Genomic DNA, 7,222 nt, shown 5'->3' with positions numbered 1-7,222 from the left:
GAAAGCTGAGCATCGAAGAATTGATGCTTTTGAACTGTGGTGTTGGAGAAGACTCTGGAGAGTCCCTTGAACTGCAAGGAGATCCAACCAATTCATTCTGCAGGAGATCAGCCCTGGGTGTTCTTTGGAAGGAATGATGCTAAAGCTGAAACTCCAGTACTTTGGCCACCTCACGCGAAGAGTTGACTCATTGGAAAAGACTTTGATGCTGGGAGGGATTGGGGGCAGGAGGAAAAGGGAATGACAGAGGTTGAGATGGCTGATGGCATCACCGACTCGATGGACGTGAGTCTGAGTGAACTCTGGGAGTTGGTGATGGACAGGTAGGCCTGGCTTGCTGCAATTCATGGGGTCGCAAAGTCTCAGACATGACTGAGCAACTGAACTGAACTGAACTGAACTGAATGAAACAATAATTGAAAGTTTTTGTCTTGACTATTGCAGTACTGAACTTCAGGAAGCAAGTTTATAATATACTTTCTGGGAATGGTTTCTCCTGAAATTTTGCAAGTTTGTGGCCTTGGTCCTTGACTGTTAAGCTAGGACAAGTTATTGGGGAAATGAAAATATGGCTTTTATAAGAGGTAATAACATCTCTCTGTTATACTAGGGATCTTTGAAAAACCAACTGAACATATTTGATGCTTTAAAAAACTTTCCAAAGTTTAAGAACAAAGACCATCAAAAATTGAGTTACTATGCCATTTGGGGGGAATATTTCATCACCAATAGGGGGCTCAGTTTCAATTTATTTATTTATATTACCCTTCTATTCGAGAAGAATCGTGGTGGTCAGAACAGTTTTGAAATGGAATATTTGTGGTCAGAAAATTTTTGAAATGAGAAGTTCAAAATAATAGAAGATTTTGAAGTCAGTTAATAAAATGAGGAAGTAACAATATTTAGAAAAAATTTAATTTGTATTATAGGATGGTGACATAAGAGTCATCATTCACGATAAGAATAATTTTAATTTCAATGGCATGTTATAATCTGCAGTGCCTTCTTCCCTTAGTTCATCTCAGTTTCATCCAGGGAAGTTTGCTGTAGGAGATACTGCTCACTGTTCACTGGAAAGTAGTTTATTGTTATATTTTGTCAAGATAGGCATTAAAGAGCTAAACCTCACACGGAAGAGTACTGATGACAAATTGGAAACACTGTCCTCTCCATTGGAGATCAGTATTGTTTAGGCAGACCTGGCATAACAGCCCATCACTTCCTTTGGCAAGTGAGAAATTTCATGTTCCACATGAGTAAAACGGAAGGAATTATGACCTTTGTCTCACAAAAGCAGTTGTGAGACCCAAGAGAATTATTGATATATGCATACCATACTGTGTCTGAGATGCAGTGCATACAATTAGCAATAATTCTTCAACAAACCTATATCACCATGGAGTGAAAGTGGCCATACTCCTTGATTTAACATTCAGTCCCATTAGGTAGTAACTCCTCTGTTCACCCCGGTCAGTTAAGAGTTGTTAAACTAGGCCAGGGGTTTCTCTGGTGTCTCAGATGGTAAAGAATCTGCCTACAATACAGGAGACTCGAGTTCATTTCCTGGGTTGGAAAGATCTCCTGGAAAAGGGAATGGCTACTCACTCAAGTATTCCTGCCTGGAGAATTCCATGGACAGAGGAGCCTGGAGGGCTATAGTCCAAGGAATCGCAAAGAGTCAGACATGACTGAGCAACTAACACACCCCTCCGCCCCCGACACACACACACCCAGCCAGGTTTCGTGTGTGATCTAGCAATGTAGAAGCTCAAGAGAATAAACACTTCCAAGCTCTCATCTGATTCTGATACAGCATTTGTATCTGATGCAGTTTGTACCCACACATGTGTAGCTTGGCTGATAACTGCTTTATGCCAAAGAGAGGTGGGATTCCAAGCAGGAGTCAATCATAAGCCCTGGGTCAAGTGGAGTAGAGGTCAGGAGGAAGATTTCCAGGAGGTGGGTGTACCCTGTGCATGGTAAGGCAGTTTCTCTAGGCAATAAGACGAATTCCAGATGCAACGCTCTGACAGGTTGGAGCTGCCTGTTCTGGTCAGGGCTGAAAGGGTTAAATCCACAGGTGAAAGCCAATGATGAACTTCTGGTCAGCAGAGCTGATAGTGAGATGGCCAATTCAGGAGATGATAGGAAGAAAGGAAAAAGGACCAGAACACAGGAGGCCAGGAGACCCAAAGAGAAACAATGAAATTTGAAGTTTTGCTTAGGACCAGTATTAGTTAATTTTGTGCATAATATGTTATTGTACTATAGCAGCAAATAATCATAGATTTTTTTATGAAGTTAAGAGAAAATAATTGCTAATGAAAGATCTGACAAAAGGGAAAGTTTTTGGTTTTTCTTTTCAATCTTTTGTCAAAGTCTTGAGGTCCTTTAGGAACAACAATAGGAGAAGAAGAAAGAGGATAGTCAGAGCAACTTTAAATCAAAGGAACTTTTTCTTTTGGGAAGAGTTTTAAGCATCCAAATTTTTCTGAAGACTAAGTGTAAATTGGTCTTCACACGTTTAGTTATATTCATTGGCACACTGAACATTCTTTCACTTATTCATTCCTTTATTTTGTCTTAAGTCATTAGTGATTAGCCACGGTCACAAGTGGAAGTATTTAATTTCTATTTAACATTTCTAATCATACACAGCATAAACAACACAGTGAGCTCATTTCTTCCTTCTCACAATATACCACAATTTATTTCTCTATGGTCCTTCCACCACTAAGTGCTTCCTGTCCAAACCACCTTAGCTTATTGTTCTCCTAACTACACATTACAGCATCTGCCCAAACTACTCTGTTTCTTTTCATTTTTTGGCTAGTCCATTAAACGTCCCATGCTAAAAAGCAGTGAAGCACTCTTTTTTCCTAAACAAAATTAAAAGATAGCTTGTATCTTCATACTCTTTGGATATCACTGAAGAGACTGTATCCTTTACGTCTCAGTCTTCTTTCTGCCTTTATTTTGACTCTTTGCCTCTCTGTACGCTATCCCATCCTAGTCCCTTTTGATCTGCGTAAGATCCAGGCTTGGTACCCTCTTGGTAAGGCATTATAAGGCAGTGATGTCCCACATTCAGACTCTAATGCACAGCTCATAATCTATATTTACTCTATGCTCTGCAGGGAGGGTGGTGATGATTGTGGTAATAATGGCACATTCAAATATCTACATTCTTCTTTTCTTATTCATCAGTAAAAAGATATGACTTTGAATTTTCAGGGAACATTTTCTTCTTCAAGACTAGGGTTTTTTTCTTCTTTAACTCTTGTTTCAGTAATGAGGTGCAGTTAATATATAGGAATAACTGCTGCCCAGGTCTCTCCCTGCGGAATTGACAAATCTTCCTTGACTAAAGGCTGCTCTTCATTAATGATTCTGAATGTTATTCTCTTGCACAGATTGTGAAAACTGGCTACCACCAATTCTAGGCTAGTCATTTGTTTCCTAAATAAACCCATCAAAGATATCACCTCTCCCACATTTCTTAGGCATAGAGGTCATTCCCCTCTTTTAGTTTCTGCAGGTATGTGTCATCCATCAATTGAATCGCACCCTTGAGTTCCATGCTCAGGGCAGACGATTTCAATTTTGCTTAAGCGGTGGTCAAAGATATGTCCTTTGGTGGCTTTCAGAGGTGATGTGTTTTTTAACGACACGTCTGTAGAAATAGCATACGTTCTCCAGGTCTCTAGCATCTTTTTCTTTTTTTTTTAAATTTCTGGCACTTAAACATTTCCCCCTCATGTTTCCCCCCTTATAAGTTAACGAGAAAATAAAACAGACATTTTAATGGATTTCTTATGCAATTTTTATATGGCACATTTAATATATCATGTGCATTTTGCTTTAGGTCTTGAAATTAAAATACACTGGATATAAAGTGAATTAGGGTGTAATTCTTTTTTTTTTAATTTTTTTTATTTTTTAAATTTTAAAATCTTTAATTCTTACATGCGTTCCCAAACATGAACCCCCTCCCACCTCCCTCCCCATAACAATTCAGGGTTTATATGAGTCAGGTCCAGCCTACATTAGGAGCACCTAAGGAAGTCTATTAAAAATGCAGATTTGTGGGTCTTCTCCAGACCCTCTGAAGCAAACGTTCTGTCAGAAGGTGTTAGGGGACTGCTGTGGTAGGGACCGTTGCTCAAAACCAACTGCCTTGGCCAGGCATGAAGATAACCACTTGTCTGAGTTGTCTTACAACAGGAGGTCCCAATAAGGAACATAATGCCGCTGCCAAAAACTAACTGGGAAAATTTGGGAGGGGACAAAAGAGGAAGGAGATGATCAACTTCCCAGAATCCTTTGTGCTGGACTCCATCTTGGGAGATGCTGAGAGGAAGAACCCTGAGTGAGACTGTGGGTCAAGCAAGACGACTGGCCAGAGACAACCAGGAAACTAAGCCCATTACCAGAAGACCTGAGTCTGTGAGCTATTTTGGCAGAGCAGCTCTCCTGGTTTTCTTACCCTGCTACTCTCTGCCTGGACACCCCTTCACAATAAAGTCTCTTGCTTTGTGTTCATGTATCTCCTCAGACAATTCATTTCTGAGTGTTGGATAAGAGCTCACTCTTGGGTCGTGCAAGGGGTCCCCTTCCTGCAACAAATGTGCCAGTAATATATTTTCTAAGATTATTATATAATATGTAAATGATTATATTATATAAACAATACAAGAAATACTATATATATTAGCAATAGTCCCCAAATGATTTTTACAAAAAGTTAAACTTCAGTAGCATGAATGATGTCAAATTTACCATTCAGTCCTAAGGTTAAATATTCACCACTCTTTCACTTTTTAGCTATTCAGGAAACAAGGTAGAGAGTTGAGACAGTTGACAAATAACTTTGTAAGAAATATTGAGAAAGTCAAAGAAAATAATTTTTTGCCGTGTGGTGTTTAGTTTGAATTATCCACAGAAAGACCTCAGTTCAGAGTATTACCTTTCTTATGTATAAAAATGAGTTAAAGATCAGAGGTTGATGGACTGTCTCATTTACATAAGATATACAATAGAAAAACAGGAAATAGAATTCATGGGGCTGACAGAAATGCTGGGGCTGAATTGTTGTTTATTTTGTTTGGCTCTGTTTTCAGCAGAGTTAAAGGATAAGCCATGTTCATTAGCACTTATGAGTGACACCCCAAATAACCTCTAGAAATGCTATTAAAACAATGTGGTTGGGGAGGTGGGGAGTGACTGGCAGTGCTAATTATGCTTCAATTAACACTAGAAAAATGAACCCAATTTGATCTAAAATTCTGCAAGAATAATAATAATAAATTTCCCCAGATAAATATTCTATGGTATACTGGCAAGTAGAAACAAACCAGAGAAGAGAATTTTAGGCCTTTCAAATATAAAGAGAAGAGCCACTTCCACTTAATGGGTAATTTTATATGCATTCAAAGAAAAAGACAAGTCAAAGTGAGGTCATAAAGTTGTGGTATGTATTTATTATAAAGCTTTTCTGGTTCAGCTGGTAAAGAATCCTCCTGCAATGAGGGAGACCTGGGTTTGACCCTTGGGTTGGGAAAATCCCCTGGAGAAGAGAAAGGCTACCCACTCCAGTATTCTGGCCTGGATGAACTATACAGTCCATGGGGTTGCAAAGTGTTATTCACAAGATCATTACAGGATTTATTTAAAAAGTCAGGAACTTCCTTGGTGGTTCAACGGTAAAGAATCTGCCTACCAATGCAGGCGACATGGTTCGATCCCTGTCTGGGAAGATTTCACACGTGGTGGAGCAACGAAGCCCATGCGCTACAACTACTGAAGCCTGTGCGCAGGGAGCCTGTGCGTCACAATAAGAGACGCCGCCATAATGAGAAGCCTGTGCACCGAAACCGGAGAGTAGCCCTCGCTCACCACAACTGGAGAAAGGCCCATGCAGCAGTGGGGATTCATTGCAGCCAAAGATAAAAAAATAAATACTTTTCAAAAGGCAGACTGCATGTAGGGCCTAGGTATGGGACATAAAGTAGAATAAACAGTTTTCCTTTTTCCCGTCAATGTGTTTCAAACTATGTATAACTTCATTTGGAGATGACAGTCAACATATATATGTGACGCTCCCTGAGTATGAAGCCGTGTTAGTATCCAATTGTTGTAAGAGATCACCACAAATTTTGTGACTTAAAATAAATTTATCACCTTAGTGTTCTGAGTGCATGTTCCTCCAGAATCTCTAGGAGAAAAATCTGGTTCCGTATTTAACCCAGCTTCTAGAAGATTTCCAAATGCCTTAGCTCTTAGCCCTGTATCACTGAGACATGCTCTTTCATCTTCACACTTCCTTCTCTAGTTCTGACCTCCCACTTATAAGGGCCCTTGGGTTTACACTGAGCCCACCGGGGTAATCCAGAACATTCTTTCCATGGCAAGAACTTGAGCTGAGTCACGGCTGCACCACCCTTTTGTAATGTTAGGTGTCATGCACAGGTATCAGGGGTTAGGACATGGACATCTTTGGGGGGCCGCTATTACCACAGAAGCCCAGATCAAAAAACCACGCCAAGAATTGCTCCCTTCCGCTTATTCTACATTATAATACCTGTGTGCCTGCTAAGTTCTTGGTCGTGTCCGACTCTTTGCGACCCCATGGACTGTAGCTCGCTAGGTTCCTCTGTCCATGGGATTCTCCAGACAAGAATACTGGAGTGGGCTGCCATGCCCTCCTCCAGGGGATCTTCCCAACCCAGGGATCAAACCCATGTCTCTCACGTCTCCTGCATTGACAAGTGGGTTCTTTACCACTAGCACCACCTGGGAAGTCCTATTATACAGTTGGGTTTTATTTTTTCTAAACTGTTACAGTACTTATTACCAATGTATCACAGAGGATCTTACTTTCCAGGGTATGTACAGTTGTCCATCAGTATCCACGTGGCATTGGTTCCAGACCCCACAGATACCAAAATCTGCAGCTGCTCCAGTTCCTTATATTAAATGGTGGATACAATCCCTTCTCTGTACCCACAGGTTTGGAGTTTGATGAACTGGTTGATTCTGCAGATGCAGCACCCTCAGATATGGAGGGACATTATCAAATATCTACTACAGGGAAAATAGTCATAATGTGGCTGCTATAACTTGTAGTGGAACTTCTTCCTTCATCGATTCTAAGTTGTTTGGCTGGCCTAATAATTAAATTAACCTAAGATGGATCAACGGGAGAAAACCAAGTTTAATTTTG

Source organism: Ovis aries, chromosome 4 (genome assembly GCF_016772045.2).
Source record: "Ovis aries strain OAR_USU_Benz2616 breed Rambouillet chromosome 4, ARS-UI_Ramb_v3.0, whole genome shotgun sequence".
In the NCBI taxonomy this organism is placed as follows: domain Eukaryota; kingdom Metazoa; phylum Chordata; class Mammalia; order Artiodactyla; family Bovidae; genus Ovis; species Ovis aries.
Note: the sequence above shows the minus strand (reverse complement) of the source record.